The following is a 12,150-nucleotide window of genomic DNA, read 5'->3' on the forward strand; positions in this document are numbered from 1 at the left end:
TAAGTTTCCACAACTCACATTAGTCTGTCCCGAGGTGTTTGAGGTGTTTCCCGGGCCGTCTCGTGGATGTTGCACGATTTTGGCTCCCGAAGGCTTATTTTCAAGCTTAAGTGTGGAAAAGTACATTTTTGGACTTAGTTTTTGAATCGGCAGTTCCGTGCTAGTTCCGTAAGTTTTCACAACTTACTTGGTCCCTCCCGATGTGTTTGAGATATTTTCCGGGCCATCTTGTGGTTGTTACACGATTTTGGCCCCCGGTGGCCTATTTTCAAGCTTAAGTGTTGAAAAAGTACATTTTTTTAAATAGTTTTCAAACAAAGAGTCCCGTGCTAGTTCCGTAAGTTTACACAACTTACATCGGTCCCTCCCGAGGTGTTCCCGGGCCTTCTCATGGCTGTTTCACGATTTTGGAGCCCGATGGCATATTTTCAAGCTTAAGTGTTAGAAAGAACAAAACACTACTTACCTCTGGTGTTCAAATTTGATTTTCAAATTTCATTTTTGGTTTGATTTTCAAATTATACTGAAACATGAAAACACAATATAAAAGTAGACGGTAAATTCAACATATATACCTTATATATGAACTTTTAAATCAATGAATTGTAAACCTACTTATTGTAATAATATTTGGAGGATTCAACCTGAAGCATCATACCAAAAAAAAAAAAAAACAGCAAATAACTTTAACTCAATATAAAAAAAAGCCTACAATAAGAAATCAAACGTATCCATTATATAAGTGATTCCTGCTAAAGGAAAAAATCCACTTATCATGGGAAAATAAAATCTCTTCAAACCTACTAATTGAATGCAACTCTTGATTATTAGACTAGGTATAAAGACTGCCCCACAGGCATGGTTATCAGAATCCCAATCCAGATCTTACGATCCTACGATCTTACGATCCATTTAAGTACAATCGATCCGGATCGTGTAAAAATCTCCTTATCGGTAGGATCTTTCGATCCTGGTAGTGGGATCTTATAGGATCATGGAATCCCGATCCGAATCCGATCCTATCCGATCCAATTTACAAGCCTTATTTTGTATTGTATGACATATTTTATTATAAATTTTATGTTTGTTGTCTAAATACCAATTTATGTGGTCAAAATAAATGATAAAAATTAAGTCGTGTTGAATCAAATAGACTAAGAAAAACAAACTAGGAAACAAACATTCAAATATTGTGGTAATTTAAGAAAATTAAATAGTCGGAAAAACAAACTTAGCTTTAGCGGAGTCTAACGAGGATAAGATGATTACAACTTTATCCCAATTTTTGAAGAGATTATTTTTGTGACTTGAATCCGCTCCACCAGGGATGCTAACGACAAATCTTATCATTCAGTTAAGCTACTCTTTTGAGTTCTTAATCTATTTTCATATCCAACTTTATTAAATATTTTTTTTTTCACTTTTTATGCATTATTGTAGATTGTGAATTATTTTGTTATAGAATTCTTTTTCTTCTTCACCTTCTTTTTTGCTAAAATATAGAACTTTTACCATCGAGTTTTCTATTGTATATTATTATATGTACATTTTACATGGAGTATTATATTTTTCACAATATTTTCACTTCTTTTTAATAAAATATAGGCTCATTTTGTGTATACTTTATAAGAAATATTTATTTAAATTAAATTATTATGTAATTTGTCTTTTTCGATTGAATCTTACGATCCTCGATCCGATTCTACGATCCGATCCCATAAACACCTCCAACGATCCAACGTAGGATCCCAATTTTAACAACCTTTCCCACAGGAAGGTCCACTAACAAGTACTCATTGCATTGGAAGATATGATACAACCCAAACTTAAAAGGAAACCCACCACATAAATATTGCCTCCCACACACCAAGGAACATCCAGTGTACCACTAGTAATGCTAACTGTAAGGCATTGCCAGGTATTTATTATCAATGCCACATCCAGTACAACTAGAAAATATTTACTAGTGTGAAAGCAAGTATGGAAACTGATAATAGATGACAGCACAGTCAAGGTTCTATTTATAATGTGCAAACATTTTATGATGAAATAGTGAAGTTTAAAAGTGTCCTAACCTAAGCCGAAGTTCAGAAACCAGCAATTAAATAAGAGTCACAATACTAAGAACTAATTTGGCCATCATGTGTCTTGGTTATAGTTTGGATTAGTCTTCTTCTGAGGATCTCTCTCTAAAACCAGTTAAGTATCTTAGAGAGGATATGACAAATACCATGGAAAACTCTCAACTATAGCCATCAAGTCAAAAGATCTTAGTCATCCAAGTCCGTGGTTATGATCATATACATGTACCCACAAAAACACAGAAACAAAGAAGCAAGGCAGATAAAGAAGGTAAGAGTTTCATGCTAGCTTATTCAATGGCTTAATTGTCTAAAAACTATATTAGAATGGTTCTTCAATTACCATAAGTAATTCTAAAAGGTAATTAAGGCATTGACAGAAAAGAAAAATATCCCAAGCGACAACAGTAAAATAAGGAAAAAAAGAATTTCAAATAATTTCTTAACATAACAAGAGAAAAATAGACAATGAATTAGCTGTACTTGGCACAATAGTTCACCACCAAACATTGCTACATCAATCTACAAAATAAAGTTCAATTATTTTGATAAGTAAAAATAAGATAATTCAAATCAAATAACATAAAAAGAAACCAAGTTGGTGACATATGAGATGAATTCACAGTCATGATCAAATACCAAGAGTTAGAACCAAAAAAAGAAACTAATAACCCAAAATTTGGCATGATCCGAATTGGGAGAATTCTGGCTAAAGGAGCAGTAATTCCGGCAAATCCATCACTTGAACCGATATTGAGAAGAATTATGCTAGTCATACTCTTGCCAAATAGCCACTGCCATATACCTGCTTCATTTTTGAGGACGTACACATTCTCCATTTGTATAGACCCAGACATGTAACACATGGAACCTACAGGCCAACCAAATTTCACACACATTGCAGTGGAAAGAATAAATACAAAATGGTTTAGTTCAAGGGACAACAGTGTGATTTACTCTTTTTTTAAAAATTCCAACACAGGACTAAACAGGGTGTACATTTTTTTTTTCTTTTTTTGTGCAACAATAGAATAGTCTGGCACTTTAAGAGACAGATGAACCAAACAAACCATATACCTGTGGCTATGTATGGCAATGTGAACACAAATGCTCAGCTGTCTGTTCCAACTAGGTGTCATGGATTGGGGCTGGAAGCAGGATCTGTTCCTACTCTCAGTCCCTATTTAGATGCAATCCAGCATAAAAAAAAAACAACCACATTTAACTAAATAATATTCTCCCTTGCTTTTATAATTCCAATTTCCAAAAGAATTGTCAAACATCTACTCCTTATATGCAATTATGCATTCTTTCTGTTCGGAAAGCTTGAACATGGAAAATATAAATATAAAATAAAATACAATTAAAAGTTAATAACACATCTGACAGCCAACATAGTGAATATTCACACAATTAAACCTCTCTCACCATATCAAGAGAAGACATGTTTTCCAAGCTGCAAACAGCATGTGCTCCAAGTTCTAGTAGCAGAGGGTATGCCCCAAGAAACTCGAAACTCTCTGTACATCCTGCATCTAAGTAGACAGTGGCATCTTCAATGTGCTCTGATATCTGAACAATTTAAAGAGGAACCTTGAAAAAAGATTCATTTAAAAGATACAAGAAAGTAATTAAAATTTAAAATGCAAGGTAGTCCAACTTCAGCCCAATAAATAAAGAACCAAGTGCACATAAGTTACATTTTCCTGAGGAAAAAAAACAACAATGCTAGAGGGCCACAATTTTTGTGGTCACAATGGCTCAAAACTGCCAAAACGACGTCATTTTGGCATGTTTTGCACCCAAAACGACGTCGTTTTGGCAGTTTTGAGCCATTGTGGCCACAAAAATTGTGGCCCTCAAACATTTTCCGAAAAAAAATTACCAATTGCTGCTTGTCAATAGAGGATAATCAACATAGGCATAACAAGCAAGTCTGTTTGGAATTGTTCATTGATGGGTTGCTTTGAAGGAATTCTGGTGTGTAGTTCACACTTCACAACCCTCAATACGCATTTCTACATTTGCTACTTATATTAATTTAAACTTTTTAAAGCTACACACAAATTTTGGTCTCCGAATTAGACATAGTGAGCTCCATACAGACTTGTAGGTGTGAGAGCGTTGTGATGTGATTCTTCTTTTCCCATTTTTCTCAAATTATGGACTCACAAAAAATAAAAAATGCAACTAATTCCGAAGAGCTTAATTGGAAGTCATATATAGTAGAGGAGAGAGACTTGATGAATGTGAAATATGTCATTTTCTCTTAATTGACACTAATAATACCTCCTCTCCTCGGTACTTACACTGCAAGAGTCTCCAACAATAAGAAGGAAACCCACTCATAACTCTCTTTCCACCAAATAAATCACACTTCTAATGCCTTTTATAAAATAAAATAAAAAAGCAAACTCACTTTCCAAAAGTTAAAAGGCTATCCTCCAAATCAGCAAGATGATAATTATGATGCACCCAGAAATATTATCAATAATTGTTATTTCTACAAAATGTAAAGAGAAATGCTGTAGTTTAAGTGTTTTAAAAATTGTGAAAAGATTAGAAGAAATTTTGAAAACAATAAAAGTTGTCTCAAAATTATGAAAAGATTAGAAGAAGTTCTGAAATCAATAAAAGTTGTTTTGAAATTAATGAAAAGTAGTTTGTATTCTTTATTATTTTTTTCTTTCTTTCTTTCTTCTTGTGCTCCAATGAAAAGATGAGTGAAATGTGAAAGGAATATATAATAGTATAGAAGTATACTGATTTTTTTTTTCTCTTTCTTCTAGTTAATTTTTTTTTTAAAGTAATTTAATTATGACATTAACATCTTTGTAGTTAGAGTGAATGTCTAGTTCAGATTTAGAGAGGGAAGTTGTAAGGATCACAGTGGAGTCCATTGTTGTGGAGGCCCACAACTTCCCCCACAAAATTCAAAGTCAACATTGAATCTAAACAAAGTGGAGAGAAGCACACCAGTTGAATGTGGGTGGGAGGCTTAAATTCCATAAAATGAAGCATACTGGGTGACCCTTTTAGCTTGTTTTAGTGGGAACAGAGTCATTCTTTAAAAAAATTGAGGGTTGTAGATTCGGTTGGTGATACATATTGAAAAAAATAAAAAGAATAAAGTTCAGAAAAGAATGAAGTTCAGACAAAAAAAAAAAGAAGAAAAAAAAAAAGAAATACAAAGCAGGAAAAAAATAGCATCAAAGAATAATAATATGAATTAAAAAGAATCAATCTTATCAATTTGATCAGAAACATTGTTCCTGTAGTGCAATCTAATAAGAAATAGCATCAAATAAGCAAGAAAAAAAATCTTTAAAAAACCCTAGCAATCCACTAGAAGCTAGAGATATAATGGTTCTTCTCTAGTTCAAAACTCAATAGAAAGCAGATAGAATTGCAGGTTATGTTATGAACCCTTGACAAAGAAACAAATAACTGAAACAAAGGAAATACAAAGCAAATAGAACAGAGATTCAAATAACAAATTGAGAGAGAGAGAGAAGTAGAATACAGAGCAAAGAGGAGATGAACCTACCGAGCCAGAATCAAGAGGTGATGGTGTAGCACAGCAACGGTAAATGGCGAAAACCCGACAGTCAACAAATATCTACGCCGACGTGTGATTGTGAGAGGGAGAGAACTTCCAATCGTGAGAAAATGGATGTGCAAGGTGAAGAGAATGGGGGTTTTACCTAGCAGCAAAAACACGGGGGAAATTAGGTGGGAAGGTAAAAATCAAGGTCCCTGTTTGGTTTTACTTCAACTTTCTATTTTGTTATTATTATTTTTTTACTTACCCAGAAAAAGCTTTCTATTCTTTTTAAATATATTTTAAAATTAAAAATTATTCATATACTTTGTAAAATTATATAAATATATTTTAAAATAAAAAATTATTAAAAAATTTTATTTCTCCCTAAAATATTTAGTGACTAAATTATATTTTGGTGACAAAATTATTTCTTCACCAAAGATAAAAATATTGGCCACAAAAATAGTTTTGTCACTAAATGGTATTAAAATATCACCAAATTATTGGTGACAAAAATATATTTGTCATTAATAATTTTATAATTGGTGACAAATTTTTTCGTCACCAAAAATCTATTAATTTTGGCGCCCTCCAAAAATATTAGCGGGAAAATATTTGGTGACAAAAAAAATATAAATAATGACGAAATATAATTTCGTTACCTATTTTTTTTATTATAATTTAGATTGGTGACGAAATTTTATTTTTGTCTCTAAAAATGATACATTTGGAGACAAAATATGATTTTCGTCATCAAAAGATACATATTTCGTGACAAAAAAAAATTTCATCATTAGTTTTCGTCTCTAAAGACTATTTTTGTTGTAAATAAAATAGAAGTGGCTCATGAATTGAGATAAAATAGATCGAAATATAAGTTCGACATAGTATGATTTTGCAAAAGAGTTATAAATGATTTTATCACAACCATGGTATGTGCACATCACACTTACATCTTTGTTAATATTCATATATTGTGTTAGATTATTTCTACTAGGTTTTGGCTCACCTTATTTAGGAAAACTATTTTCAGGTGCTGGTGATATGCCTCTATCAAAGACTTAGCTTGGGAGGATTGTGGAGCTGAAGGCTCAGTTTTGTTATTTGTATTTAACATTTGTACAAGCCTAGAGCTTTATGTATATTGAGTTTACGACTCACTTTTGATGAACCCAAGCCTTGACTTGGAAAGATGTAAGTCTTTAGGACATGTGATTACCTGTTTAACCTTTATTACATTATTGATGTTTGGTAGCACATGTTGTAGATTCAGGATGTTCTATTTATGAATATATATCGCATGTGCCACCCTTTTGTACAATCGAATCTTATGTAATAGAATAACATTATACTTTGATTCATACTGTTATTTACTTATTGTTTTGGATGGCATGTTGCATTTATTTCGAGACGTTACATACTGCAAAATAAAATAGGCAAAAGATAATTATTTATCTCACTAATCTAATGGAATAACTAATGTTACACAAATAACAAGAAATGTTAATCTTTTCTCCCTCTGTTCCAAAATAATAGCCACTTTTAGGGAATCTAACCTTTTTTGATAGTATAATTATTATATTTTAAAAATATTAATTTTTCAAAATTACCTTTTGATAGTACATTTTTTTTTTTTTTTTGAGAATATCAATTGTCATAATTGTAATTTTTGTGTTATTAATGAATTTGAAAGAAGGGCAAAACAGTAAATTCATATTATTTTATTCCTTAATTTTTGAATAGAGACTAATATTTAGAGATAATGAAAAATAGAATAAGAGACTAATATTTTAAAATGAAGAGAATATTAATTATGCTAATCAAATAGTACTTTATTGAATTGTCACAACCAATTTCCACCACCGCAACGAAGTTGTTGATTCCTGGTGTTTTCTTGATTTTTTTGTTTACTTTTTTCCACTTGGATCTCTGGTGACACTGGGAAGAGGAATGCCAATAGAAATGAGATGAGATGATGTGAAGAGTAGTGATAGTTGTAAAAGTGGTGGTGCATGAAGATAGGGGAATGAAGTGTGGAAGTGTGATGGGGTAAAAGTAATTTTGTTATTTCACGACTCTCGTTAACGGAGTTAACTTTTGAGGGCATCGGTGGAAGCCAGTGTTATATTTTGTCAAACTAGTAGGCCAGCTGTAATTTAAGCGAATTGTTAGGGGAGGTAAATGTAATTTGTTTAAATTTTAGCTAGAGTCAACATTTTGGATGCCACAAAGACTTTTCTGTGATTAAACTCCGTCTTCAGAACTCAAAACTTGAGAGAGACAGCAGAGCACCGAAATCGGGCTATGGAAGCAGTGAACAATTGACTGTTTGCTGATCAAAAACATGGATGAGTATGAGAGAGAGGAAGCCAGAGAAAGAGAAAGAGAAAGAGAAAGAAAAATAGAGAGATGGAACCAGAGAGAGGGATTCGGGAGGGAGATGGGTGAAATTATTGTGTCTTAGAGAAACTGAATCATCTAATGATCAGTAAGGCTTGCAATTTGACCGCAGATCAGATGGATCATATCGACTCTTTTTACCATCGGCTAAGATTCCTAGCAATCATTCTCAAGGATATGGATGAGAAGCAGCAGCAGCAGCATGAGCTGAACCATGAAGCTGAAAACCTGTCGATTCAAATTTATTATGTGATCTGCAAGACAAGACAACTCATCCGTCTTTTTGATGTTGAAGTTCCAGGGCAGAGGGACAGCAACAACAACGGTGACAGTTTTTTTGATATTTTAATTGGCATAAATATCATGGAAGAGATTAAGACGATTGAGGCAAAAGTGGTGCAGTTTTATGACCAGATAAATCATATCCAACTCTTACAAGATTTCAAGAAAAATGTTTGAGGGCCACAAAAAGTGTGGCTCAAATGGCTTGAATTTGTCGAAACGACTTTTTGTGGCCCTCAACCATTGCCCAGATTTTAATGATGGAGTCCATTCGTCAACGTCAATGTCAATGTCAATGTCACTGGAGAACAGAACCATGGTAGATGAAGACATTACTATTAAAATTGATGTATATATTGATGTATTGAATGTTATATATTACAATTGGTGAGGGGCTCCTTATATAGGAGATGTAGGTGTAGTGGAGTAGGTGAAGTGGAGTAGGTGGAGTAGGTGTAGTGGAGTAGGTTTTAACAGCCCCCCGCAAACTCAAGGAGGAGAGACACAAATCAACTTGAGTTTGGAAAGAGTAACAAAATAAGAAAATAAACTAATACATAAAATAAAAGATGATAGGAGACACTGTATGGTCGTGTCAGACCGTTGGTGAAGACACTGTATGGTTGTGTCAGACCGTTGTAGGAGCTAACCGGAATCAATGTCGGGACAGTTTATGGGGTCATGTCGGACCGTTGTAGAAGCTAACCGGAATCAATGTCGGAACAGTTTATGGGGTCATGCCGGACTGTTGGAGAAGCTAACCGGAATCAATGTCGGGACAATTTATGGGGTCATGCCGGACCGTTGTAAAAGCTAACCGGAATCAATGTCGGGACAGTTTATGGGGTCATGCCAGACCGTTGGAGATGCTAACCGGAATCAATGTCGGGACAGTTTACGGGGTCATGCCGGACCGTTGTAAAAGTTAACCGGAATCAATGTCGGGATAGTTTATGGGATCATGCCGGACCGTTGTAGAATACACTGTATGATTGTGTATATAGGCTGCCCAAATATATATACATGGATATATATATCGAGCCCTCAAAAGTCGCGCCCTCAAAAGGTGCGCCCACTACATCAAAAGGCGTGCCCGACAGAAATCATCGAGCGGCGAGCCATCAAAAGGCGCACCAGACACGCGGCGATGCACGTGATCGACAGAGTGCGTGTCGTCCTCGTCGTCATTGTCAATATAAACCAATGCGGAGGCTGTGTAAACCAAACCAGTCTGAAACCTCTGAACATTTTCATTCTGAAACATCTGAACATTTGCATTCTGAAACACTCTGTAACCCATAACATCATTCTGAAACATCTGAACATTTGCATTCTGAAACACTCTGTAACCCATAACATGGCCTCTTCTTCCCATTCAGCTACCCAGAACATGGCCTCTTCTTCCCGTGGTCTGCTCACTCTCTTTCCCGACCTCAACGAGTCCACAAGAGAGATAACTGGTGCGGTGGCCCTTGAACCTCAACCAAGCGCCTCTGGTTTTGCTCCGTTGAACTTTCCGATGCGGTCTGTGGAGCAAAGAATGGCAGTGCAATCAGATATTGAGGCCAATCAGTATACATTGAAGTCATGTGTGGAGACCATGACTGTGGTCACAAACTTGTCGCACCGGCTTCAGAGTAGGACAAATGAGGTGCAGCAGTTAAACGCCCAACTGGCTCTGCTCCAGCGCATGTATAAGGATGCGCGAGCAGAGATATGTGTGCTAAAAGCGGAAAACAAGGAGCTGAAGCGGAAGGCCACCGTGATGTTCCGATTTGGAGGGCCGCCATATGCTGCGGTTGAGGAGCAGGGGGGGTGAACGTGCTCGGCGGCGTGGGAAACACGGAGGCAGCACCGTCAAGAGCCGCCCAGGACGAAGGCAAAAAGAAGAGACCGGCGGCAAAGTAGAGAAGAAAAATCCCGCCTATGTGGTTGTTTGTGTATTTGTTTGTTTGTTTGTTTTTTTTTTTTTTTTTTTGTGGTGTTGTAGAACTGTGAACGGAGTTGAGCCCCGATATGAATAAAACAATGGTGTTTGGCAAACCGAATGGCATGAATGGTACAAGTTGAGTAGAAAATCTGTTGGCGAGAATGTTTTATATATATATATATATATATATATATATATTAATGTGGAATGGAAAAAAGTAAGAAAAAAAAAAAAAAGGTTGAGCACCTCTGGAAAATCTGAATTTGGACAAAAGTGGGTAGATGGTATGGTGCAGAGTGGCATGTATTGGTGCCTGGCACCCTGTCCGAGAAGCATGCACTGGTGGGGCAAAAGTGGGTGGTGGATGTTTTGGGATAATATTTTATAATAGCATTGGAAGCCTTGTTGTGTTGTGTTTGGTGGTTCAGGGAGAATGTGCATGTGCAGAAAGAGAGAACATGTGGGTGTGAGATGACCGTTCTTTGTCCTCATCATCATGAACTACGATAAGATTTCAAGCTTTGAAGCTCGACCTGAGTGAACTGGTTGTGGAGACATGGATTTGGTTTTAGAGCCATTAATCTGGATCAACAAGGCTACCAATGTAGCCCTACAAATCTGCCACTTTCCACAGACGTAATCTGCCACTTCTCACTCCGGACAATCACGTCGATCTGATCTGATCTGATCTCGTCAACCGTTGATCGACGGAGAGAAACCCTTGGGAGCTCACCAGCTAAAGTATCCACAGATGTAGGTGTTCTTGTAATCATGGTCGCAAATGAAGCTCTTGAACGAGTTGAAACTATTTGGGTTCAAACTCCGAACAGCTTTTGATGGCGATGTTTGATGGCGATGATGTACTGGGATAAAATAAAATAAAATATAAAATCAGTGGGGAATGAGGTTTCCAGCGAGGAAGAGGAAGAGGATTACACCGCAAGACCAGGGGTTGGCCCTTGCGCCGTCGTAGCCGCCGCGACGGAAGGCTTCCGGGGAGGTGTATGCCGGAGTTCCGCAGGCGATTTGGAGCATCTCGCGGTGGAGCTGGTTTTCCGGCAAGGCGGAGAGGCTGAACTCAGAGATTCTGGTCAGAATTTGGTCAGAGTTTGCGGCGGAGCAGACCATAGTGGCACCGATTGTAGCCGTTGTAGGCGACTTCGGCCGCTGTGTGTGGCCACGGTACAAAAAGATCGTACCAAGAGTGGCAAACGAAAAATATATTTTCTCAGAGTTGAATAAGTCCCTCTGGAGCTGGAGCTGGAGCTGCCGTGGGGATGCCGAAGCTGGAGAACTTGGCCTCCGGCGAACAAGTTGTAAAGCTGCCACTGGGAGGGGTTGTTGTGGAGCTGCCGTGGGGATGAGTTTGAGTGCGTGTCAGTGTTGCAAGGGCATACACAAGATGTTGAAATGGTCTAGTGGCATCCATCAATGGATGTGTTGGTCTCGTGTAGCTATGACAACACCATCAAGGATTGAGCAGAAGAGTTCTTCGGTGACTGAGCGAGAGTAGCACGGCGGAGTTCTCCGGCGAGCTTGGTGGCGGCAGAAACAAAGGGGCAGCAACAAAATTGGATTGTCTGATCATGAATCAACGCAGATCGTCAAGTGAGTATGTGTAGAAAACTTTAGCGGGCAGCGAAGGCAAGATTGCCGGCCGACTGCCCGCCGGCGAGAAAGAAATATAGGCCTAAATCTTATAGCTTTGATACCATATTAAAATTGATGTATATATTGATGTATTGAATGTTATATATTACAAATGGTGAGGGGCTCCTTATATAGGAGATGTAGGTGTAGTGGAGTAGGTGAAGTAGAGTAGGTGGAGTAGGTGTAGTGGAGTAGGTTTTAACAATTACAGTGGGCTTTGAGGATCAGGCGTTGACTATAAAAGCGCTACTTGCTAGAGGGAA

At 36.9% G+C, this 12,150-nt stretch overlaps 1 long non-coding RNA gene across 2 annotated transcripts; it reads right to left on the reverse strand.

The window, feature by feature from the left end:
• Positions 1-1,772: 1,772 nt before the first annotated feature.
• On the reverse strand, positions 1,773-5,786 carry LOC114291888 (uncharacterized). Of its 2 annotated transcripts, XR_014345214.1 has the most exons (4): positions 5,629-5,786; positions 3,510-3,653; positions 3,159-3,261; positions 1,773-2,952 (listed from the first exon to the last, which is right to left on the reverse strand). It is a non-coding gene; the product is annotated as an uncharacterized LOC114291888 (long non-coding RNA). The 2 variants fall into 2 exon arrangements; XR_014345213.1 differs by having other exon boundaries at positions 3,159-3,653.
• Positions 5,787-12,150: the final 6,364 nt, after the last annotated feature.

Source organism: Camellia sinensis, chromosome 11 (genome assembly GCF_055761805.1).
Source record: "Camellia sinensis isolate YWXY chromosome 11, ASM5576180v1, whole genome shotgun sequence".
NCBI lineage: Eukaryota > Viridiplantae > Streptophyta > Magnoliopsida > Ericales > Theaceae > Camellia > Camellia sinensis.